The sequence below is a fragment of the Pseudophryne corroboree genome, chromosome 4 (genome assembly GCF_028390025.1).
Source record: "Pseudophryne corroboree isolate aPseCor3 chromosome 4, aPseCor3.hap2, whole genome shotgun sequence".
In the NCBI taxonomy this organism is placed as follows: Eukaryota; Metazoa; Chordata; class Amphibia; order Anura; family Myobatrachidae; genus Pseudophryne; species Pseudophryne corroboree.
This window is the reverse complement of record NC_086447.1, coordinates 94775900-94803114: the sequence shown is the minus strand read 5'-3', so window position 1 is coordinate 94803114 and position 27215 is coordinate 94775900.

Genomic DNA, 27215 nt, shown 5'->3' with positions numbered 1-27215 from the left:
ATGCTTGCGAAGCGTTGCTGCGATAGCATTGCTAGTGACAAAAAGCGAAGATGTCGTGCTAGGCCACAACCTCACAATCCATACGCCACATGCAGTATCAGCCTTATTGAATTCTGCCCAAACCAGACACGTCTCATCAGCGAGGTTTACAAGATGGGAATTGGCACTAATGGCCCCCGTAAACATCACCATAAGGAGATGCAGTGCATTAAATCCTGCAACATATCTCCCAGGTGTGCCTGGTCAGGCACAAAGGGTGGAAGGTGAGAGTGCTGGGGAAGGAGGATTTAATACAAAGGAAGATACACATGATTGTATGGAATATTTGACCCAAAATTTTACCGCAAGGCCTGACATCAGTGACAACCCACTGGAAGATGCAGAACTCACGTTCTACACGGACGGTAGTTGTCACAGACAGTCAGACTCGGGAGACTTGTGTACTGGATACGCAGTCGTAGATGACCAAGACACCATAGAAGCTGAACCGCTAGGCCCACCTCACTCAGCCCAGGTTGCTGAACTGGTCGCCCTAACCAGAGCATGTGAATTGGCTAAGGGTAAGTCAGCCAATATCTACACCGATTCTAGATACGCATTCGGGGTAGTCCATGATTTCGGAGCCCTATGGCGCCTCAGAAATTTCATGACGGCAGCTGGTACACCGGTAGCGCATGCAGCTCACATAAAAAGGCTTCTAACAGCGATACAGGAACCCGACAGAGTGGCTGTTATCAAATGTAAAGCACACACATATAGCCAAGACCCGGTATCACTTGGTAACAGCCGAGCAGACGAAGCTGCTAAGTTAGCAGCTGCTACCCCCATACAGACAGACACCACACAATTAATGGTATTTAATACCATTAACACACAGAAGTTGTGTGACATGCAAAATTTGTGTTCCACACAGGAAAAGGCAGTCTGGAAGGCAAAGGGATGTGGCCAAGAGTCCTCAGGACTCTGGACGGATGGACATGGTAAACCAGTGGCCCCCAGAGCATATCTTCCATGTCTGGCTGAGGCAGCTCACGGGCTGACTCATCTAGGCAAGGAAGGGATGTGCAAATTGGTAAGAGCCTATTGGTGCGCCCCAGGATTCTCCTCTCATGCGAGTAAAAGAGCAATGTCAGGCCTTACCTGTTTGAGAAAGAATATTGGAAAGGCAATACCTACAGAACCATCCCATATCCCACCTGCCGGCGGCCCTTTCCAGGTAATACAAATTGACTTCATTCAATTACCCCCTTGTCGGAATTTGAAATATGTTCTTGTTTGTATAGATGTTTTCTCGAATTGGGTCGAAGCATTTCCTGCAGCTACAAATACCGCTATGTTTACAGCTAAGAAAATTGTGCAGGAATTTGTATGTAGATATGGTATCCCTAGAATAATCGAAAGTGATAGGGGTACCCATTTTACAGGTGATGTCTTTCAAGGAATGTGTAAGTTGATGGGAATTGATAGCAAGCTGCACACTCCGTACCGTCCACAGGCGAGTGCGAAGGTCGAAAGAGTGAACAGCACTATTAAAAATAAATTGAGTAAAGTGATGGCAGAGACAGGATTGATATGGCCAGAAGCTTTACCCATTGTATTGTACAGTATCAGAACCACTCCCAGGTCCCCTCTTAATCTGTCCCCCTTTGAAATCTTATTTGGTCGACAACCGCATGTCATGATTAACCCTCAGGATGATTTGAAATGTAACAGTGAAGTAACTGTAAAGTACTTGATTAACATGAGTAAACAGTTAAGGAATCAAAATGATAATCTGAAGTTGGTGATTCCTGATCTACCTGATAGTAATTGTCATGACATTGAACCTGGGGATTATGTAATGATACGGAATTTTCTACGCTCAGGTTGCCTTGTTGACAGATGGGAAGGACCATACCAGGTCTTATTGACTAGCACTACGGCATTGAAGGTTGCTGAGAGAGAGACTTGGGTCCATTCATCCCACTGCAAGAAGGTTGCTGATCCAGGGAAGTCCCGTGATAAGGAACAGACGGTAGAGGTTGTATCACTGGAGTGTCTGTTCCAGGAGGACTGAGGCGGCACCTGAGCCTTGAAGACCGAGAGCTGTTGTCGACTCCCCACTCCCTTTTATTGTTTTCTCCACTTCCCATCCCCTCTCCCTCAAATGTATTTTTCCTCCTTCTCATTCTTCTTCGTCTCCTCCTCAAAGATGGACTTGCCCCAAGAGACTGTGATCCGGATTTTCCTGTTGACCATGATGTTGACCAGAGCAGTCTGTTCCGGCGCGAGTACCATGGAGGTCGAGAGAGGTTCTGGAATGGGTTCCGATTATGATGATGGAGGCGTAGTTTTCCAAGATCAACCTAACCAACAAGCAAAGGCGAGTATCAGAAAACGATCCGATAGCATTGACCATAGAAGAAATTGTGACGGATTGTTAGCTGAAGAAAATTGTATCTGTAGGCTCTGTAACAATGTCATTGAAGATGGGTGCATTAAGAAATGCCAATCCAGTTTTAATATCCATATGGACCGACATCCATTGAGTGATTATCACTCCTTAGTGGGTAATGTATTAAACAAAACAGATTGTTGGGTATGCTCTCAAGTACCTCAGGGTCATAGCAAATCAGGGCTAGTACCATTTCCTTTAACGATAGGGGAGGTACTTGAGTTAAATGGTGGGAGACCGGTGGACCGGAGGTTTAATATCTCCAGCCCTCCTAGTTTGAAGCTCCACCAATACCACGTGGATAGGTCCCTATTATGTTTTAACATCTCCAATCCCAGAAAGCCGGGAAATTGGGAAGTATCATGGAGTAACCACACCATGACCTTTTCACATAGAGCAGATAGAATGCCTACAGATACAGAGCTTGTACGCCACATAGCCAGTAGAGGAAAATCTTTCCGGTATAGATACACCTTAGGAAATAGGATTACTAGAGTTGGAGAGGTATCACCAGGATACTGTGCACATATCGTACAAACTGATACGTGCATTAAGCAGATGGAAGAATTAGGGCTAGGAGATTTCACCTGGAAGGTGTGTAATATGGTAATGTCTTTCTCCGTCCCATATGTTCTCCCCGATGATGCATATTTCATATGCGGGAGAAAGGCGTACAAGTGGCTTGCCCCAAACTCTGAAGGATTGTGTTATATTGGAAGAGTATTGCCTGAAGTGATGACTGTAACACATGATAAAATGAAAGACATACACCGTGGTGCCCAAGCTCCTTATACTCACACTCATTACGAGCACCTCGTTAAAAGACAACTGTCAGAAAGGTTAGAGCATCCGGCCTCTGATCTGATCCATGAATCCACCGGGATTCAGGTTCTGGTGGCGTTAGATTTCACTCGCACCGCTCGAGGAGTGATGAATTATAGATACATTTCCGCACTCGCCAATTTGTTAGATAATATCACTGAAATGTATGATGACACGTTTAGATACACTGGAAGAGAACTCCAAGCTTATAAAACAGAACTGGTACAGCATAGAATGGTTCTTAATTACCTCACAGCAGTGACAGGCGGATATTGTGTTACATTGGCAACACAGTACGGCATAAAGTGTTGCACGTATATCACAAATAGCACCGAGGATCCGGTCGAGGTCATAGACCAAAAGATGGACGATATTCTCCAATTGAAGTGGGAATTTCGCCGAAAACACAATCTCACTCTTGCTGCTGTAGGTAATGAGCTGACTGGTTGGGTGTCATGGTTGAACCCGCGAAATTGGTTCTCTGGTTTAGGAGACTGGGCTCAAGGAGTCATAATGGATGTTGGAAAGTTTCTCCTATGTATTTTAGGTGTCGTTATATCGATTGGATTGATATTTAGATGCGGGCAGGCTTTAATGAGGTGCAAACAAAGTACCAGAGTGATGAGTTTGAGGAGTGAGGAAACTGTAATTAACCTGGATTTGATTTACGACCCAACGATAGAAACAATGATGTGATGAAAATGCGATTTCTACGGTCCGTTTCTTTCACCTGTTTTTCTGGTTTTTCTCCAAGATAACAAGACCCCCTTGGACGAGGAAGTTGATGAGACGCTATACAGACAACGGATAGACCAAAGACGAAGTTTTGACCACTTGAGATATGGACACTTGATGAACTTTGCCATGGATCCCCAGTTTCCCTAGAATTCTTAAAATTACGCTAGCCCAACATTTTTTGTAAATCTAATGGCATTGACAAAGCTTATTGCTCACGCTTAATGAGCAAAACAGCGCAAAGAAGACGACTTTCAACTGATACCGAACAAAACTTCAACCGACAGATGTACATTAACCTGACATAGAATACCACCGCATTTACCGTAATTATGTCTTTTCTTCATTTCTACAACCCTCAGGTAATGACACACATAGTATAGGGAATACAGGCACAGATATCAGCAATCACATATTCCCCCATTCATGTATCATCAACTAAAATGTGCTCCCCATTTTGTTCAAAATCCGAAAAGAGCTCGGTAAAGTTTGACAGCCCATCCACAGACCTGTACCACGGGATAAGAAGGAATTCAAATGTATACTTCGCAATACCTCGAAGCTTGATTTACAACACGTACGGCACGATGATACATGACCCCCCAAACATGGACTCATACACACATGCTTCTGCTATCACACTAGGTCATACCCTCTTCACACCTACTCCTCTCTCCTCCCTTACCCAACCATGGAAATGAATTAACCCCTGACATATATTTTTCTCCTTTTGAAATGTTTTCAGGAAGTGGCAGTTATTATTGACTGCCAAAGGGTGGACTGTCAAAGTCAGAAAAATATCTCTATGCACACTACCATATTTGCACCTCACACAGGTCCGTGCTGCGCATGCGTACGCTCTCCCGTACGTGCGCATACTCACAGTCGCGGGCACCCGCAGGCGCATGGTATGCGTATTTACGGTAGAGTTTATGCGATCGTAGCGTGCGACTCAATCATTACATATTTTCACTAATAATGTATTTTGTAGATTATGGTCCCTTTGATAGAATCTGAAAGTTTGGTTAATATAGAATGTCCATGAACAGAGGAATCCCTCTTTGTTTGATATGAAGGGTCAGATAGGAGTAATACAGTGGTGTTTAGTATCCATCGGAAGAGTATAAAATTAGCAATATTCCGGTGTTGGTTTGAAGCAGATCAATCGCTCGTGCGAATAGTTATGGACATAAGAAGTTTATGAACATTTACTTTATTTGCACTTTATTACCCATGCGGCGGGAAACCCAGTTTCCCTCCCACCTGAGCAGTTGGAAATAGTCACAGCCCACCTGTATGAATCAACCTATGACCTTTTGTTATAATGCGAAGCCGAATTCCTGTGTCCAATGAACAATGAGATTGTAGGGACCATTGAATTGTATTGTGTGTGGGGCATAAATAGCAGGCCGACCATATCCAACTTCACTCTCTTCAACGGTTCTCATTGCTGATAATCGGGAGCTGGATATCGAGGCGCATGCGATCGTTCCCCTTGTGCGTAAGTTTTCTCCGTAATCATATTGTCTTACTGTGAGCCATCTCTCTCTCTCTCTCTATCTCTCCCTCTCTCTCTACTCTTTCTCTCGTATTTTCCTTAAATTGTATTGTATTTTATTTCCTGTGTAGTTTATCTGGTTAGTTGGTTTATGTTATACTGTAGTGTATGCTTTGTACTGTGATTCTTTTTACAAGTAATAGTCATAATACACATAATAGGTTTCGGACCCTAAGCCCAGGTATCTGTGTATTCTTTATAGTGTTAAGTATTCTCTGAGCGTCGGTGACGCTCAAGCAGCTTTGTAGTTAATCAGGTTACACAAGGTTGCACTTACACTTTGTCTCTACACTAAGGTTTACTGTGTATTTCATTGTTAGAGGTATAGATATAAAGGTTTAACGTTGTGAGCGTCTGCATCGCTGGTGATCTCCTCGTGGTCCCGAGCGCTGCTACGCTATAGCGAATCATTACGATAAGTCAACAGCCAATAGTCTGCCTGCCTGCGATCACCTGGCCGTGAGTGAACGTGACGCCTGAGCGTCTCGATCACGGCTAAGCGATCGATACGCAGCTTGCGTACCCTTACGGTACTTCTTACGTAGATAGCGTACAGTGTTCTTAGACCTCATAAAGGGTTATATACACGATAAATATTTAGCTTTGACAGTGGTATACAATTATGGATGGACTGCCGAGTGCCGACACAGAGGTAGCTACAGCCGTGAACTACCGTACTGTGTCTGCTGCTAATATAGACTGGTTGATAATGAGATGTAGTATGTATAAAGAAGAAAGAAAAAAAACCACGGGTAGGTGGTATACAATTATGGATGGACTGCCGAGTGCCGACACAGAGATAGCTACAGCCGTGGACTACCGTACTGTACTGTGTCTGCTGCTAATATAGACTGGATGATAATGAGATGTAGTATGTATAAAGAAGAAAGAAAAAAAAAACCACGGGTAGGTGGTATACAATTATGGATGGACTGCCGAGTGCCGACACAGAGGTAGCTACAGCCGTGGACTACCGTACTGTACTGTGTCTGCTGCTAATATAGACTGGATGATAATGAGATGTAGTATGTATAAAGAAGAAAGAAAAAAAAAACCACGGGTAGGTGGTATACAATTATGGATGGACTGCCGAGTGCCGACACAGAGGTAGCTACAGCCGTGGACTACCGTACTGTACTGTGTCTGCTGCTAATATAGACTGGATGATAATGAGATGTAGTATGTATAAAGAAGAAAGAAAAAAAAAAACCACGGGTAGGTGGTATACAATTATGGATGGACTGCCGAGTGCCGACACAGAGGTAGCTACAGCCGTGAACTACCGTACTGTGTCTGCTGCTAGTATAGACTGGATGATAAATAATGATATAAAAAATATATATATATCACTACTGCAGCCGGACAGGTATATATTATATAATGAGGGACCTGCTGGACACTGTCTGTCAGCAGAATGAGTTTTTTAATTTTTATAGAATAAAAAAACACCACACAAGTCACACGACGAGTGTACTTTTTCAGGCAGACAATCACAATATACTATACTGGTGGTCAGTGTGGTCAGGTCACTGGTCACAGTAGTCAGTGGTCAGTCACACTGGCAGTGGCACTCTGGCAGCAAAAGTGTGCACTGTTTAATATGTACTCCTGGCTCCTGCTATAACCTATAACTGCTCCCCAGTCTCCCCCACAATTAAGCTGTGTGAGCACAGTCAGATATTATACATAGATGATGCAGCACACTGGGCTGAGCACAGATATGGTATGTGAGTGTGACTGAGTCACTGTGTATCGTTTTTTTCAGGCAGAGAACAAGAACAGAACGGATTATTAAATAATAATAAATTATAAAACTGCACTGGTGGGTCAGGTCACTGGTCATCAGTCACTAGTATAACTCCTCCTAAGCTCCAGTAAGTAAATGAAGTGTCTCACTCTCACTCTCCTATCTATTTTAATTTCTAAACGGAGAGGACGCCAGCCACGTCCTCTCCCTATCAATCTCAATGCACGTGTGAAAATGGCCGCGACGCGCGGCTCCTTATATAGAATCCGAGTCTCGCGATAGAATCCGAGCCTCGCGAGAATCCGACAGCGTGATGATGACGTTCGGGCGTGCTCGGGTTAACCGAGCAAGGCGGGAAGATCCGAGTCGCTCGGACCCATGTAAAAAAACATGAAGTTCGGGCGGGTTCGGATTCAGAGAAACCGAACCCGCTCATCTCTAATTTTTGTGAGCAGTATATATAGTATTACAGTGCAGCATTTTGGTGACCCAACAGTATATAGTTGTGTACAGTATGCCATTGCTGTATCTTGCAGCTCTGTGTCACTGCAAGTATCCATCCCATATCTGTGCTGCATTTTTGTGAGCAGTATATATAGTATTACAGTGCAGCATTTTGGTGACCCAACAGTATATAGTTGTGTACAGTAGGCCATTGCTGTATCTTGCAGCTCTGTGTCACTGCAAGTATCCATTCCATATCTGTGCAGCATTTTTGTGAGCAGTACATATAGTATTACAGTGCAGCATTTTGGTGACCCAACAGTATATAGTTGTGTACAGTATGCCATTGCTGTATCTTGCAGCTCTGTGTCACTGCAAGTAGCCATTCCATATCTGTGCTGCATTTTTGTGAGCAGTATATATAGTATTACAGTGCAGCATTTTGGTGACCCAACAGTATATAGTTGTGTACAGTAGGCCATTGCTGTATCTTGCAGTTCTGTGTCACTGCAAGTATCCATTCCATATCTGTGCTGCATTTTTGTGAGCAGTATATATAGTATTACAGTGCAGCATTTTGGTGACCCAACAGTATATAGTTGTATACAGTAAGCCATTGCTGTATCTTGAAGCTCTGTGTCACTGCAAGTATCCATTCCATATCTGTGCTGCATTTTTGTGAGCAGTATATATAGTATTATAGTGCAGCATTTTGGTGACCCAACAGTATATAGTTGTGTACAGTAGGCCATTGCTGTATCTTGCAGCTCTGTGTCACTGCAAGTAGCCATTCCATATCTGTGCTGCATTTTTGTGAGCAGTATATATAGTATTACAGTGCAGCATTTTGGTGACCAACAGTATACATCTATAGTACAGTACAGTAGTTATTGCTATTGATATATTACTGGGATAAAACATTTTTTGAGAGTGTTTAAACACCCCCACTCCTGGCGCAATTTAGTAGGTTAAATTAAAATGGGCTATACAACAGCTGCAAGCACTGAGGGACTGCTGGCTCCCCCAAACGACAGAAATAAATATATACAAATGTGCTGCGCTTAATGTATGCTTAATTGATAATGAATAAAAATTGATAAATACACAGGTGTCTGCTTAAATCAATTTGCAACTCATACGGAACTTGCTGATAAAAATGAAACAAATTTAATGACACACACAAGATATAATAAAAACCATTAGTAAAAGAAAACAGCTCAAGCGCACTGATAGACGTTCTGAATCATTCACTGGGTTAGGAAAATTAGAAACAATGTCACTTCAATGTTGCCACATAGACCTAGTCTTGGTCTCTTTGTATCAAAAGCTAAGTAGCAACAGTTAATACAGCCTGTTTGAGAACAAATGAATGTAGCTCCCGTCCTCTGTGCTACTGGCGTCCCAGTGCAGAGGAAATGCCGCTGATAATATTTACCCGACCTGCGGGAAGATGCAGTCTCGCAGCACAGGAGGTATCGGAACAGCTACCATGCGTCCGCCGCCGGCACTAGCACAGTGCAGGTGATTCAGTCCTGGCGGGCGGGTACGGACGCTGCAGTGTTACGCTGACCTGGCGTTCCGGTATACGTTCTCTGGGGCTGATTTTCAAATTCAATTTCACCGCTGCAGGTGAGAGTGGCTGGCAACGATCAGTGCGTCAGTGGGCTGAGCAAAGGAGTGACGTCAACGCGTTTCGTCCCGTATCCCGGGACTTCCTCGTCTTGAGGAAGTCCCGGGATACGGGACGAAACGCGTTGACGTCACTCCTTTGCTCAGCCCACTGACGCACTGATCGTTGCCAGCCACTCTCACCTGCAGCGGTGAAATTGAATTTGAAAATCAGCCCCAGAGAACGTATACCGGAACGCCAGGTCAGCGTAACACTGCAGCGTCCGTACCCGCCCGCCAGGACTGAATCACCTGCACTGTGCTAGTGCCGGCGGCGGACGCATGGTAGCTGTTCCGATACCTCCTGTGCTGCGAGACTGCATCTTCCCGCAGGTCGGGTAAATATTATCAGCGGCATTTCCTCTGCACTGGGACGCCAGTAGCACAGAGGACGGGAGCTACATTCATTTGTTCTCAAACAGGCTGTATTAACTGTTGCTACTTAGCTTTTGATACAAAGAGACCAAGACTAGGTCTATGTGGCAACATTGAAGTGACATTGTTTCTAATTTTCCTAACCCAGTGAATGATTCAGAACGTCTATCAGTGCGCTTGAGCTGTTTTCTTTTACTAATGGTTTTTATTATATCTTGTGTGTGTCATTAAATTTGTTTAATTTTTATCAGCAAGTTCCGTATGAGTTGCAAATTGATTTAAGCAGACACCTGTGTATTTATCAATTTTTATTCATTATCAATTAAGCATACATTAAGCGCAGCACATTTGTATATATTGATATATTACTGGCATATAATTCCACACATTAAAAAAATGGAGAACAAAAATGTGGAGGGTAAAATAGGGAAAGATCAAGATCCACTTCCACCTCGTGCTGAAGCTGCTGCCACTAGTCATCGCCGAGACGATGAAATGCCATCAACGTCGTCTGCCAAGGCCGATGCCCAATGTCATAGTAGAGAGCATGTAAAATCCAAAAAACTAAAGTTCAGTAAAATGACCCAAAAATCTAAATTAAAAGCGTCTGAGGAGAAGCGTAAACTTGCCAATATGCCATTTACGACACGGAGTGGCAAGGAACGGCTGAGGCCCTGTCCTATGTTCATGGCTAGTGGTTCAGCTTCACATGAGGATGGAAGTACTCATCCTCCCGCTAGAAAACTGAAAAGAGATAAGATGGCAAAAGCACAGCAAAGAACTGTGCGTTCTTCTAAATCACAAATCCCCAAGGAGAGTCCAATTATGTCGGTTGCGATGCCTGACCTTCCCAACACTGGACGGGAAGAGGTGGCGCCTTCCACCATTTGCACGCCCCCTGCAAGTGCTGGAAGGAGCACCCAAAGTCCAGTTCCTGATAGTCAAATTGAAGATGTCACTGTTGAAGTACACCAGGATGAGGATATGGGTGTTGCTGGCGCTGAGGAGGAAACTGACAAGGAGGATTCTGATGGTGAGGTGGTTTGTTTAAGTCAGGCACCCGGGGAGACACCTGTTGTCTGTGGGATGAATATGGCCATTGACATGCCTGGTCAAATTACAAAACAAATCACCTCTTCGGTGTGGAATTATTTTAACAGAAATGCAGACAACAGGTGTCAAGCCGTGAGTTGCCTTTGTCAAGCTGTAATAAGTAGGGGTAAGGACGTTAACCACCTAGGAACATCCTCCCTTATACGTCACCTGGAGCGCATTCATCAGAAGTCATTGACAAGTTCAAAAATTTTGGGTGACAGCGGAAGCAGTCCACTGACAACTAAATCCCTTCCTCTTGTAACCAAGCTCCTGCAAACCACACCACCAACTCCCTCAGTGTCAATTTCCTCCTTAGACAGGAACGCCAATAGTCCTGCAGGCCATGTCACTGGCAAGTCTGACGAGTCCTCTCCTAACTGGGATTGCTCCGATGGATCCTTGAGTGCAGAGGCGGATTGGCCATAGGGTCTACAGGGAAGATTCCCGGTGGGCCGGCACACCCTCGGTGCCTGTTTTGTTTGAGGACATGTGGTCCTATTTATAGACATAGTGAATAAGATGCCAAACAATTTGCATATATGAAAATTACTTTGCCACTTAGCCTGTGATTGCAGATGATCTAGTGTATGCTCTGTCTGCCTGCTTGGCTGACATATAAAATTGAGTGAATAGTGATTGGGATACGGTTGGTGTAATAAGCAAGAAAATATATATTTCTAAAGAATTATATAGTTTCCTAAATTCTAAAGGTGTATCATATAATGTGCTCATAATATTAAATTTTATTTCCTTTTAACTTCCCCTTGATGCTGGACATCCCCACTATCCGAAAAGTCTCGGGGGAAGGGTGCAGTGCCATGGCCCATGGCTCGACCTTACACCTCTGTTGCTGCCCAAGTGGGGCCACTAGTACAATTTTTCCAGGGCCGCTTTTTGTTCCCAATCCGCCCCTGCTTGAGTGTAATGCCTACTGCTGCTGGCGCTGCTGTTGTTGCTGCTGGGGGTCGATCGTCATCCCAGAGGGGAAGTCGGAAGACCACTTGTACTACTTCCAGTAAGCAATTGACTGTCCAACAGTCCTTTGCGAGGAAGATGAAATATCACAGCAGTCATCCTGCTTCAAAGCGGATTACTCAGGTCTTGGCAGCTGTGTTCGTGTTAAACGTGTGTCCGGTATCCACCGTTAATTCACAGGGAATTAGAGAATTGCTTGAAATACTGTGTCCCCGGTACCAAATACCATCCAGGTTACACTTCTGTAGGCAGGCGATACCGAGAATGTACACAGACGTCAGAAAAAGAGTCACCAGTGTCCTAAAAAATAAGAATTTACTTACCGATAATTCTATTTCTCGTAGTCCGTAGTGGATGCTGGGACTTCCGTAAGGACCATGGGGAATAGCGGCTCCGCAGGAGACTGGGCACAAAGTAAAAGCTTTAGGACTAGCTGGTGTGCACTGGCTCCTCCCCCTATGACCCTCCTCCAAGCCTCAGTTAGGATACTGTGCCCGGACGAGCGTACACAATAAGGAAGGATTTTGAATCCCGGGTAAGACTCATACCAGCCACACCAATCACACCGTACAACCTGTGATCTGAACCCAGTTAACAGTATGATAAAACTTAGGAGCCTCTAAAAAGATGGCTCACAACAATAAACAACCCGATTTTTTGTAACAATAACTATATACAAGTATTGCAGACAATCCGCACTTGGGATGGGCGCCCAGCATCCACTACGGACTACGAGAAATAGAACTATCGGTAAGTAAATTCTTATTTTCTCTGACGTCCTAGTGGATGCTGGGACTTCCGTAAGGACCATGGGGATTATACCAAAGCTCCCAAATGGGCGGGAGAGTGCGGATGACTCTGCAGCACCGAATGAGAGAACTCCAGGTCCTCCTCAGCCAGGGTATCGAATTTGTAAAATTTTGCAAACGTGTTTGCCCCTGACCAAGTAGCTGCTCGGCAAAGTTGTAAAGCCGAGACCCCTCGGGCAGCCGCCCAAGATGAGCCCACTTTCCTTGTGGAATGGGCTTTAACAGATTTTGGCTGTGGCAGTCCTGCCACAGAATGTGCAAGCTGAATTGTACTACAAATCCAACGAGCAATCGTCTGCTTAGAAGCAGGAGCACCCAGCTTGTTGGGTGCATACAGGATAAACAGCGAGTCAGATTTTCTGACTCCAGCCGTCCTGGAAACATATATTTTCAGGGCCCTGACTACGTCCAGTAACTTGGAGTCCTCCAAGTCCCTAGTAGCCGCAGGTACCACAATAGGTTGGTTCATGTGAAACGCTGAAACCACCTTAGGGAGAAATTGAGGACGAGTCCTCAATTCTGCCCTGTCTGAATGAAAAATTAGGTAAGGGCTTTTATATGATAAAGCCGCCAATTCTGAGACACGCCTGGCTGAAGCCAGGGCTAACAGCATTACCACTTTCCATGTGAGATATTTCAAGTCCACAGTGGTGAGTGGTTCAAACCAATGTGATTTTAGGAACCCTAAAACTACATTGAGATCCCAAGGTGCCACTGGTGGCACAAAAGGAGGCTGTATATGCAGTACCCCCTTGACAAACGTCTGAACTTCAGGCACTGAAGCCAGTTCTTTCTGGAAGAAGATCGACAGGGCCGAAATTTGAACCTTAATGGATCCTAATTTTAGGCCCATAGACAGTCCTGCTTGCAGGAAATGTAAGAAACGACCCAGTTGAAATTCCTCTGTGGGGGCCTTCTTGGCCTCACACCACGCAACATATTTTCGCCAAATGCGGTGATAATGTTTCGCGGTTACATCCTTCCTGGCTTTGATCAGGGTAGGGATGACTTCATCTGGAATGCCTTTTTCCATCAGGATCCGGCGTTCAACCGCCATGCCGTCAAACGCAGACGCGGTAAGTCTTGGAACAGACAAGGTCCCTGCTGGAGCAGGTCCTTTCTTAGAGGTAGAGGCCACGGATCCTCCGTGAGCATCTCTTGCAGTTCCGGGTACCAAGTTCTTCTTTGCCAATCCGGAGCCACGAGTATAGTTCTTACTCCTCTCTTTCTTATGATTCTCAGTACTTTTGGTATGAGAGGCAGAGGAGGGAACACATACACCGACTGGTACACCCACGGTGTTACCAGAGCATCCACTGCTATTGCCTGAGGGTCCCTTGACCTTGCGCAATATCTGTCCAGTTTTTTGTTGAGACGGGACGCCATCATGTCCACCTTTGGTTTTTCCCAACGGTTTACAATCAGTTGGAAGACTTCTGGGTGAAGTCCCCACTCCCCCGGGTGGAGGTCGTGTCTGCTGAGGAAGTCTGCTTCCCAGTTGTCCACTCCCGGAATGAACACTGCTGACAGTGCTACCACATGATTTTCCGCCCAGCGGAGAATCCTTGCAGCTTCTGCCATTGCCCTCCTGCTTCTTGTGCCGCCCTGTCTGTTGACGTGGGCGACTGCCGTGATGTTGTCCGATTGGATCAATACCGACTGACCCTGAAGCAGAGGCCTTGCTTGACTTAGGGCATTGTAAATGGCCCTTAGTTCCAGGATATTTATGTGAAGAGACGTTTCCATGCTTGACCACAAGCCCTGGAAATGGAGATAGGGTAATCCGCTGATGCATCTGAAGATGCGATCCGGACCATTTGTCCAGCAGATCCCACTGAAACGTTCTTGCATGGAATCTTCCGAATGGAATCGCTTCGTAAGAAGCCACCATTTTTCCCAGGACTCTCGTGCATTGATGCACTGACACCTGGCCTGGTTTTAGAAGGTTCCTGACTAGCTCGGATAACTCCCTGGCCTTCTCCTCCGGGAGAAACACCTTTTTCTGGACTGTGTCCAGAATCATCCCCAGGAACAGTAGACGTGTTGTTGGAATCAGCTGTGATTTTGGGATATTTAGAATCCACCCGTGCTGACGTAACACTACCTGAGACAGTGCTACTCCGAACTCTAACTATTCCCTGGACCTTGCCCTTATCAGGAGATCGTCCAAGTAAGGGATAATTAAGACGCCTTTTCTTCGAAGAAGAATCATCATTTCGGCCATTACCTTGGTAAAGACCCGGGGTGCCGTGGACAATCCAAACGGCAGCGTCTGAAACTGATAATGACAGTCTTGTACCACAAACCTGAGGTACCCTTGGTGAGAAGGGAAGATTGGGACATGGAGATAAGCATCTTTGATGTCCAGAGATACCATATAGTCCCCTTCTTCCAGATTCGCTATCACTGCTCTGAGTGATTCCATCTTGAACTTGAACCTTTTTATGTAAGTGTTCAAGGATTTTAGATTTAAAATTGGTCTCACCGAGCCGTCCGGCTTCGGTACCACAAACAGCGTGGAATAATACCCCTTTCCCTGTTGTAGGAGGGGTACCTTGATTATCACCTGCTGGGAATACAGCTTGTGAACAGCTTCCAATACTGCCTCCCTGTCGGAGGGAGACGTTGGTAGAGCAGACTTCAGGAATCTTCGAGGGGGAGACGTCTCGAATTCCAATTTGTACCCCTGTGATACTACCTGCAGGATCCAGGGGTCCACTTGCGAGTGAGCCCACTGCGCGTTGAAATTTTTGAGACGGGCCCCCACCGTGCCTGAGTCCGCTTGTAAAGCTCCAGCGTCATGCTGAAGACTTGGCAGAAGCGGGGGAGGGCTTCTGCTCCTGGGAAGAGGCTGCCTGGTGCAGTCTTTTTCCTCTTCCTCTGCCCCGGGGCAGAAATGAGTGGCCTTTTGCCCGCTTGTTCTTATGGGAACGAAAGGACTGAGTTTGAAAAGACGGTGTCTTTTTCTGCTGAGAGGTGACCTGGGGTAAAAAGGTGGACTTTCCAGCCGTTGCCGTGGCCACCAGGTCTGATAGACCGACCCCAAATAACTCCTCCCCTTTATACGGCAATACTTCCATATGTCGTTTGGAATCTGCATCACCTGACCACTGTCGCGTCCATAACGCCCTTCTGGCAGAAATGGACATCGCACTCACTCTTGATGCCAGGGTGCAAATATCCCTCTGTGCATCACGCATATATAGTAATGCATCCTTTAAATGCTCTATAGTTAATAATATACTGTCCCTATCCAGAGTATCAATATTTTCAGTCAGGGAATCCGACCAAGCCACTCCAGCGCTGCACATCCAGGCTGAGGCGATTGCTGGTCGCAGTATAACACCAGTATGTGTGTATATACCTTTTAGGATATTTTCCAGCCTTCTATCAGCTGGTTCCTTGAGGGCGGCCGTATCAGGAGACGGTAACGCCACTTGTTTTGATAAGCGTGTGAGCGCCTTATCTACCCTAGGGGGTGTTTCCCAACGTGCCCTAACCTCTGGCGGGAAAGGGTATAGTGCCAATAATTTGTTAGAAATCAGCAGTTTTTTATCGGGGGAAACCCACGCCTTATCACACACCTCATTTAATTCATCTGATTCAGGAAAAACTACTGGTAGTTTTTTCACACCCCACATAATACCCTTTTTTTGTGGTACTTGTAGTGTCAGAAATGTTCAATGCCTCCTTCATCGCCGTGATCATGTAACGTGTGGCCCTACTGGACATTACGTTCGTCTCCTCACCGTCGACACTGGATTCAGTATCCGTGTCTGGGTCTGTGTCGACCATCTGAGGTAACGGCGTTTTAGCGCCCCTGACGGTGTCTGAGACGCCTGAATAGGCACTAACTGATTTGCCGGCTGTCTCATGTCGTCAACAGTTTTTTTGCAAAGTGCTGACATTGTCACGTAATTCTTTAAATACAACCATCCAGTCAGGTGTCGACTCCCTAGGGGGTGACATCACTAACACAGGCAATTGCTCTGCTTCCACATCATTTTCCTCCTCATACATGTCGACACAATCATACCGACACCCAGCACACACACAGGGAATGCTCTGACAGAGGATAGGACCCCACTAGCCCTTTGGGGAGACAGAGGGAGAGTTTGCCAGCACACACCAGAGCGCTATATATATTCAGGGATAACCTTATAAAAGTGTTACTCCCTTTATAGCTGCTGTATTATATATTAGCTGCCAATAGTGCCCCCCTCTCTTGTTTTACCCTGTTTCTGTAGTGTAGTCTGCAGGGGAGAGTCAGGGAGCCGTCCTTCCAGCGGAGCTGTGAAAGAAAATGGCGCTTGTGTGCTGAGGAGATAGGCTCCGCCCCCTTCACGGCGGCCTTTTCTCCCGCTTTTTTCTGGAAAACTGGCAGGGGTTAAATGCATCCATATAGCCCAGGAGCTATATGTGATGCATTTCTTTAGCCACATAAGGTTTTTATCAAGTTTTATTGCGTCTCAGGGCGCTCCCCCCCAGCGCCCTGCACCCTCAGTGACCGGAGTGTGAAGTGTGCTGAGAGCAATGGCGCACAGCTGCAGTGCTGTGCGCTACCTTATCTGAAGACAGGAACGTCTTCTGCCGCCGCTTTCTCCGGACCTCTTCGCTCTTCTGGCTCTGTAAGGGGGCCGGCGGCGCGGCTCCGGGACCCATCCATGCTGAACCTGTGATCGTCCCTCTGGAGCTAATGTCCAGTAGCCAAGAAGCCCAATCCACTCTGCACGCAGGTGAGTTCGCTTCTTCTCCCCTTAGTCCCGCGCTGCAGTGAGCCTGTTGCCAGCAGGACTCACTGAAAATAAAAAACCTAAGTATACTTTTACTTCTAAGCAGCTCAGGAGAGCCACCTAGATTGCACCCTTCTCGGCCGGGCACAAAATCTTAACTGAGGCTTGGAGGAGGGTCATAGGGGGAGGAGCCAGTGCACACCAGCTAGTCCTAAAGCTTTTACTTTGTGCCCAGTCTCCTGCGGAGCCGCTATTCCCCATGGTCCTTACGGAAGTCCCAGCATCCACTAGGACGTCAGAGAAAATGCAGTTGTACCCAATGTCCACTTAACCACGGACATGTGGACAAGTGGAGCAGGGCAGACTCAGGACTATATGACTGTGACAGCCCACTGGGTAGATGTATTGCCTCCCGCAGCAAGAACAGCAGCGGCGGCACCAGTAGCAGCATCTCGCAAACGCCAACTCGTTCCTAGGCAGGCTACGCTTTGTATCACCGCTTTCCATAAGAGTCACACAGCTGACAACCTCTTACAGAAACTGAGGAACATCATCGCAGAATGGCTTACCCCAGCTGGACTCTCCTGGGGATTTGTGACATCGGACAACGCCACCAATATTGTGCGTGCATTACATGTGGGCAAATTCCAGCATGTCCCATGTTTTGCACATACATTGAATTTGGTGGTGCAGATTTTTTTTCAAAAACGACAGGGGCGTGCAAGAGATGCTGGCGGTGGCCCGAAGAATTGCGGGCCACTTTCGGCATTCAGCCACCGCGTGCCGAAGACTGGAGCACCAGCAAACACTCCTGAACCTGCCCCGCCATCATCTGAAGCAAGAGGTGGTAACGAGGTGGAATTCAACCCTCTATATGCTTCAGAGGATGGAGGAGCAGCAAAAGACCATTCAAGCCTATACATCTGCCTATGATATAGGCAAAGGAGAGGGAATGCACCTGACTCAAGCGCAGTGGAGAATGATTTCAACGTTGTGCAAGGTTCTGCAACCCTTTGAACTTGCCACATGTGAAGTCAGTTCAAACACTGCCAGCCTGAGTCAGGTCATTCCCCTCATCAGGCTTTTGCAGAAGCAGCTGGAGAGATTGAAGGAGGAGCTAAAACGGAGCGATTCCGCTAGGCATGTGGGACTTGTGGATGGAGCCCTTAATTCGCTTAACCAGGATTCACGGGTGGTCAATCTGTTGAAATCAGAGCACTACATTTTGGCCACCGTGCTCGATCCTAGGTTTAAAGCCTACGTTGTATCTCTCTTTCCGGCAGACACAAGTCTGCACATGTTCAAAGACCTGCTGGTGAGACACTTGTCAAGTCAAGCGGAACATGACCCATCAACAGCTCCTCCTTCACATTCTCCAGCAACTGGGGCTGCGAGGAAAAGGCTAAGAATTCCGAGTCCACCTGCTGGCGGTGATGCAGGGCAGTCTGGAGCGAGTGCTGACATCTGGTCCGGACTGAAGGACCTGCCAACGATTACTGACATGTCGTCTACTGTCAATGCATATGATTCTGTCACCATTGAAAGAATCGTGGAGCATTATATGAGTGACCGCATCCAAGTAGGCACGTCAGACAGTCTGTACGTATACTGGCAGGAAAAAGAGGCAATTTGGAGGCCCTTGCACAAACTGGCTTTATTTTACCTAAGTTGCCCCCCCCCTCCAGTGTGTACTCCGAAAGAGTGTTTAGTGCAGCCGGTCACCTTGTCAGCAATCGGCGTACGAGGTTACTTCCAGAAAATGTGGAGAAGATGATGTTCATCAAAATGAATTATAATCAATTCCTCCGTGGAGACATTCACCAGCAATTGCCTCCAGAAAGTACACAGGGACCTGAGATGGTGGATTCCAGTGGGGATGAATTAATAATACTCTGTGAGGAGGGGGATGTACACAGTGAAAGGGGTGAGGAATCGGACGATGAGGAGGAGGTGAACATCTACCCTCTGTAGAGCCAGTTTGTGCAAGGAGAGATTGATTGCTTCTTTTTTGGTGGGGGCCCAAACCAACCAGTCATTTCAGCCACAGTCGTGTGGCAGACCCTGTGGCTGAAATGATGGGTTTGTTAAAGTGTGCATGTCCTGTTTATACAACATAAGGGTGGGTGGGAGGGCCCAAGGACAATTCCATCTTGCACCTTTTTATTTATTTATTCATCTCTGCATCATGTGATGTTTGGGGCTAATTTTGTTAAGTGCCATCCTGTCTGACACTGCAGTGCCACTCCTAGATGGGCCAGGTGTTTGTGCCGCACACTTGGGTCGCTTAGCTTAGTCATCCAGCGACCTCGGTGCAAATTTTAGGACTAAAAATAATATTGTGAGGTGTGAGGTGTTCAGAATAGACTGGAAATGAGTGTAAATTATGGTTATTGAGGTTAATAATACTATGGGATCAAAATGACCCCCAAATTCTATGATTTAAGCTGTTTTTGAGGTTTGTTTGTTTTTTAAACACCCGAATCCAAAATACACCCGAATCCGACAAAAAAATTTCAGGGAGGTTTTGCCAAAACGTGTCCGAATCCAAAACACGGCCGCGGAACCGAATACAAAACCAAAACACAAAACTCCAAAAATTTCCGGTGCAAATTTCTAATTGATACACAAGGATAGATGCTACCTATTGCATAATAGTGAGGGCTTTCCTCACTACATAGGTAGTAGATGGTCCACCTCTCTGGAGCACTTGCAAAATGACATCTCATTTTGTAGAAGAACATTTTAAAATGAGGCGGAGTGATGCAAATGGCACAACCCAAGGTGTGATGGCTATGTGGAGGTGCACAGTCATTTCTACTTGCATTCTGCATCATGTTTATCATGCATGATGGTTTAGTTTGGCTTGGGTTGACATGGGAGGCTGTAGCCGAAGCAGCTGGAGTGGGGAGGAAGCTCATAGGCTTAATCCAACTCCTACTGGTGGAGTGACGTGCACAATAGGAAATGTTGGTGAGTGGACTTTAGAAGAATTGCTGGTACTCTAGCAGTGGCTGGCACGAAGGAGTGAGAGAATAAAAGAAATAACTTTATTTTACAGCAAAGTCTTTGAGTTGAATTCCCATCTGGAAGCAGGTAGCAGTGACTGAATGCAGGAATAAGTTAGGATGCTTGAATTGAACTAGAGCAGAGTAGATAGCCGGATTGGATTGGGATGGCAACTGGACTGGAGTCGAAACTCTTGTAGCTTGACTGAAGACTGGATTGGAGACCGGATTTGAGACTAGAACCGGATAGGTGTTTGAGTTCAGAGTCTATGTGTTTTACCAGGCTGGAACTGGAGAGCAAAAAGTGGTAAAAAAAAACAGCGCTAACCAGGTGCTAATTAGTGAATATTGTATGTAGATTTAATCAATGCAATGTACAATAAATAAAGCACTAAAAAGTATCAGATTAAAATAAAGACTCAATGCCAGTCTCTTGACCACAATAGTTTTTCTTTGGATAATCTATGTTGGCCAATGAAAGTCTTTAACAAATATGAGTCATCCAGTGTTCTTCAAGCAATATACTCATATAGGGACATCCAATTAATATGATAATTACCAGATTCCAAGTGGTGAGAAGCCGGGTATTCCACCTAGGGAGGTTAAATGTGCTTCTGTCCTACGCAATGTCAATGGTGGTTCTCCCCTTTTATTGCACGTCCACAATGATGGATTCTGGGTTGGTCAAAGCTCTATAGACCACTGTGGATAGTCCCAAACACTAATGTCTACAATGATGAATTTCAGGTTAGTTGCAGTTCTTTAAACCGCTGCAGATGGTCCCAAACACTGGCCTGGCGATGTCCTGGTCAGAGACTGGCTCAGTAACGCGTTTCACTGTCAGTTTGGCAGCTTTATCAAAGGTGGTCAGCTAGAGGCATATTTCACCTTATATAGGGATCTTAATTACAAACATAATTAGCATCTGTACAAAGTTAATATTACTAATACATCTAAAACAATCTGATATTTCATAGAGAGCTAGAACAAAAAGGGAGCGACCCGGCACTGGTCATGCAAAGATACAAATGTGATATCAAACTACCAAAATTGGACGATTTTATATTTAAATCCTCAAATCTGTGTCCAGTTTGGTGGTGCGCCCAGTGCCAGAAAGAACATATGTCAAAGAAGGGAGAAAACAGAAGGCTCTTGTGTGGGCGCACTCTTAACTAATTGAATAACTAATTAGTCAATTAGTTAAGAGTGCGCCCACACAAGAGCTATCTGTTTTCTCCCTTCTTTGACATTTCATAGAGAGCAGCAGGAGGACAAACCATACAAGACCATTATTTTAAAGTTAAAAAACGAAGTTGGCAAACCAATAAAAAACACATAACTGACAGCGAAACGCGTTATGGAGCCAATCTCTGACCAGGACATTGCCAGGCCAGTGTTTGGGACCATCTGCAGCGGTTTAAAGAACTGCAACTAACCTGAAATTCATCATTGTGGACATCAGTGTTTGGGACTATCCATAGTGGTCTATAGAGCTTTGACCAACCCAGAATCCATCATTGTGGACGTGCAATAAAAGGGGAGAACCACCACTGACATTGTGTAGGACAGAAGCACATTTAACCTCGCTAGGTGGAATACCCGGCTTCTCACCACTTGGAATCTGGTAATTATATAAATTGGATGTCTCTATATGAGTATATTGCTTGAAGAACACTGGATGACCCATATTTGTTAAAGACTTTCATTGGCCGACATAGATTATCCAAAGAAAAACTATTGTGGTCAAGAGACTGGCATTGAAGCTTTACTTTATTTTAATCTGATACTTTTTAATGTTTTATTTATTGTACATTGCATTGATTAAATCTACATACAATATTCACTAATTAGCACCTGGTTAGCGCTGTTTTTTTTTACCACATTTTGCTTTTCCTGTTAGGGTGACTATCACCCCTTTCTGACAGCCGCTTAGAAAATCAGCCCTGTCAAAGCGCCTGAAATTATATTAATTTATTAATATATTCTTTCCTTTTGTGGAACTGGAGAGCAATGGATAAATAGAGACAGTGGATAATCAGACTGGAACTGGATTAATGGCCTGGAACCATACTGGCACCTTAGAATACGGGAGCTCAGCACAGAGCTGCATTCACTGGAGAAGCAACATTGTACTGGCAGTCCTGGAGTGGCCAGGTTTCTCCCTTTATAGGTATCAGTGTCTTGTGATTGGCTGTTGTGATCAGCTTACTGAAAACAGCGACAGGAATGGCTGACAATGATCAGATGACCGCTTCCAACATGGCTGCACCCATGTCTGAGTATTGGAGGGAACTAGCATGGAGGAGGCAGGCCTGAACCCTGGAAGGATGGATAGAGAGCAGAGTTCTGCAGAGAGTGGAGCCCGGAGACACTGCAGTGGCAGTGTTGACAGTCCTCAACGTCCACTGGGACAGAACTTCGCATGCAGATCCTGTGAACAGCGTGAGGGCATACAGAGAGTGGACTGTAGCGCCAGCCTGGAGAGGCACCACAAAGGTAAATAAAAAGTTTTAGTATGCCTGATCGTGAGTGACAATGTTCCACCAGCCAGTTGTGCTTCAGATGCCACATGATCCCTTTCAGGGCTCCAGCTCCTCTAGTGAATTTGTGAGAGAAAGGCGGAATATGGACTTAACAGTCCAACCCACTGGTGCAAGTACTACAATTCTGTAATCACTGTCTCCACTGCTTGTTTAAGGTATGTTAAGTGTTTGGAGATAACAAAGTTGGGGTGACAGGATGGAGGGTTGGAATGTGGTAACAGGGTTGATAAGGAAGTATGTTGAGAAAACTTGGGGGAATGATTAATAAATTGAGGGGGAGATGATGCACATGGAGGAATGATGAAGAGGAATAGTGGGGGAGAGGGTTTGAAATATTTACTGAAGGGTTGGAATTAAATAGTGTTGTGGTGCTGTGGGGGAAATGTAAGCTACAACATGTCAGACACTTGAAGAAACTTAAGTAGTACCATTTAAACAACGGTGTTAGTAGGTGGGTGTGAGCCTACAACAGTGTTAGTAGGTGGGTGACACCAAAATAGCACAGCTGTTCTGCTTTTTTTGTTGTCACCTCTCTGGATAATGTGCACCCGGAGTAGCCCCCCACTGTCCAAGCCCCCAGCATAAGGGGTCCACAGTGCTGCACTGTGTGACGCCACCCATACTGACTTCACTGCCTTGGTGAAATTTACTTCATCATAATCACTTATGGATGCAGTTTATAAAAATATATATATATCTACTCCGGTGGGGTGTGGATCATTAGATAGACAGTGAAAAGGTCGAAGGTTGACCCAAAAAGATAGACAAGAACAAGGTCAACATGGAAAAAAGGTCTACATATGGTTGACACAGAAAAAGGTCAACATGAGTTGTTTGGGTGTTGTTTACTGTCTAACCAAAGGGAACATCAATCAGTGTAGCCTGTCCCCTCGCACAGGTTACTGTTCTCAGTTGTGGTCCAAGTGGATTGTGAAGTATGGAAAAGTTTAAATAAATTAATAATTAAAAAAACACCTCATGTCAACCATATGCTGTCAACCTTTTGACCACGTTGACCATTAGTGGTCGGCCCATTGATTGTCAACATTTTTACTGTTAACCCAAAGACCGTATTCCGCTCCGATGACACTGGCCCGGAGTGGTAACGACTAACTTACTGCTTTGTCGTCGTGCCCGTCCCTGCATAGGCGTGCAGCAATGAGCTAGCTTGCAGATTTGGGCTCCCAGTGCCACTTGTTTAAAAATAAAAGTTATGATTTAAAACAGACTTTGGGGGTCATTCCGAGTTGATCGTTCGCTAGCTGTTTTTAGCAGCCGTGCAAACGCTAAGCTGCCGCCCTCTGGGAGTGTATCTTAGCAGAAGTGCGAACGAAAGGATCGCAGAGCGACTACAAAAAAAAATTGTGCAGTTTCAGAGTAGCTCCAGACCTACTCCTAGCTTGCGATCATTTCAGACTGTTCTGTTCCGGATTTGACGTCACAAACACGCCCTGCGTTCGCCCAGCCACGCCTGCGTTTTTTCCTGGCACGCCTGCGTTTTTTTCCGAACACTCCCTGAAAACGGTCAGTTGACACCCAGAAACGCCCTCTTCCTGTCAATCACTCTGTGGCCAGCAGTGCAATAGAAATGCTTAGCTAGGCCTTGTGTAAAACTACATTGGCTGTTGTAAAAGTACGTCGCGCATGCGCACTGCGCCGCATACGCATGTGCAGAAGTGCCCTTTTTTTGCATCATCGCTGCACAGCGAACATTTTTATCTAGCGATCAACTCGGAATGACCCCCTTTATTCAATGCATGTATTGCTTGTTTTTTTGCTTTTGATCTATTATAGCTTTTCTGAATATGTGATGTAGTGGCAGCACAGGTATTACTCGTTAACTAGGCTTCCGCATGCAAAGGCATGGCCATGTTAGCAGGTGGGTGTTTCATCCTCCGATAAATCTGCCCCCCATGTTATGGTGACTTATTTGGATTTAATGAACATGGCTTTCCATACTGTGATAATTTCTATGTGAGGAAAGTCAACAGCCATGCCATGTTCTTACCAACTGTGCAATCTTACATTCCTGAGATATTATTCCTTCCAGATAGGAGATTTGTTCAGGGCACCCTGCTGAGTTCCATTTGCTTTTGAAGTGTTAATTGAAGCATTAAAGTGCAGCATTTTACAAGTAGAACTTAGTGTCACCAATAACGGAACAAATCCTGTAGCATTAACCAACAGAAAAGGTTTATCCATAGTGTACCAGGGAAATTATAAGCAGGAAATGTGACTTATGCAAACTATTTTTATATATCTTTTATGAAAGTCTCATTCTCCACTCTGGGCCAGATTCATAGATGTGCGCTAAAGCATTCGCAACCGTGTGCGCAGCAACTGTACGAACAATGGGTCCGATTCACACCTGATCACTGATGTGCGAAATCGCACAGCAGACGATTATCGAGTGACTGCACAAGCATATGCACCGCAATGCGCAGGCACGACGCCAAACAGTGGCAGAATGGTGCAAACATTTCGATTGCTAGGCGTACACAAGGTGATTGACAGGAAGCGGACGTTTGTGGGTGGTAACTGGCCATTTTCAGGGAGTGTCAGGAAAAACGCAGGCGTTCCCAAGCGTTTTCTGGGAGAGTGTGTGACGTCAGCTCCGGCCCTGATCAGCCTGTTTGTATCGCACTGTAGGCGTAAGTCCTGGGCTACACACATAGGTCCTCATTCCGAGTTGATCGCTCGCTAGCTGCTTTTATCAGCATTGCAAACGCTAGGCCGCCGCCCTCTGGGAGTGTATCTTAGCTTAGCAGAAGTGCGAACGAAAGGATCGCTGAACGGCGTCTAAATTTTTTCTAGCAGTTTCTGAGTAGCTGCAGACCTACTCCTACCTTGCGATCACTTCAGACTATTTAGTTCCTGTTTTGACGTCACAAACATGCCCTGCGTTCAGCAAGCCACGCCTGCGTTCGGCCAGCCACTCCCCAGTTTCCCCAGGCACGCCTGCGTTTTTCAGCACACTCCCGGAAAACGGTCAGTTAGCTCCCAGAAACGCTGCATTCCTGTCAGTCACTTAGCGATCAGCAGTGCGACTGAAAAGTGTTGCTAGACCTTGTGTGAAACCGCATCGACTTTTGTGAAAGTACGTCGCACGTGCGCAGTGCGCACCATACGCTTGCGCAGAAGTGCCGATTTTTTGCCTATATCGCTACGCTGCGAACAACGGCAGCTAGCGATCAACTCGGAATGAGGGCCATACTGCACAGAATTGAAAAATCATTCGATGGTGAGTGAGCTGTAAACGGATTTGCAGATGTCTGCTGTCTGGCAAAGTTTTCGCACGGCATACGCATGCTTTCACACATTTGCCGGGGCGGGTTTTCATTCTCCCTGGGCGGCGACTATCTGATCGCAGCCCTCTGCATATTTGTAGCATGGCGATCAGGTCTGAATTAGGCCCAATAAGCAAATATTGCAGCCTCCAGGATTTGTATTTAGACGCCCACCAGTGACTATGCAACCCCCAGTGGCTGCATACAAGAACGCAGTGTCTGTCGCTTGAAATGCAAAGCTATGGTTGCTATGCTTTGCTGCCAATCAGGTACCTCCCCCAAAGGTCCCCGAATGTCAATTACTTTGCAGATAGATCGTCTCTGCTCCGCGGTCACAAGACAATTGCAGCAAATAGCTGTCCAATCGCATAAATAGTGCTTAGCGTACAACTATAAATCAGGCCATTTGTACTGACTCTCCCTAGGTTAAATTTGAGTAAAATAATATAATCTAATAATCTATAACTTGCGTGGCTAGTGCAAGTGTTGATGGTTGTAGTTTCCTACCGGATCACACCCACAGCGCAGCAGGGGGTGAGTTAAACCAAGGGAAACAGAAGGCAAACAAACCAACAAGATAACAGAAGGACTGCGTTACAGCCACAACACTTAGGATCATTAATTATATGGCCTTTCTTCCAGTGGCGGTACTAGCGAGCGGTGGGCCCAGGTGCGGCAAAATGCTTTGGCATACCCTTCCCCCCTCCCTCATCACCTTTTACACATTACGGCAGAGAGCATCCCCTTTTTACACATTACGGCAGACAGCGTCCCCTTTTTACACATTACGGCAGACAGCGTCCCCTTCTTTACACATTACGGCAGAAAGCGTCCCCTTCTTTACACATTACGGCAGAAAGCGTCCCCTTTTTACACATTACGGCAGACAGCGTCCCCTTCTTTACACATTACGGCAGAAAGCGTCCCCTTTTTACACATTACGGCAGACAGGATAGATAGATAGATAGATAGATAGATAGATAGA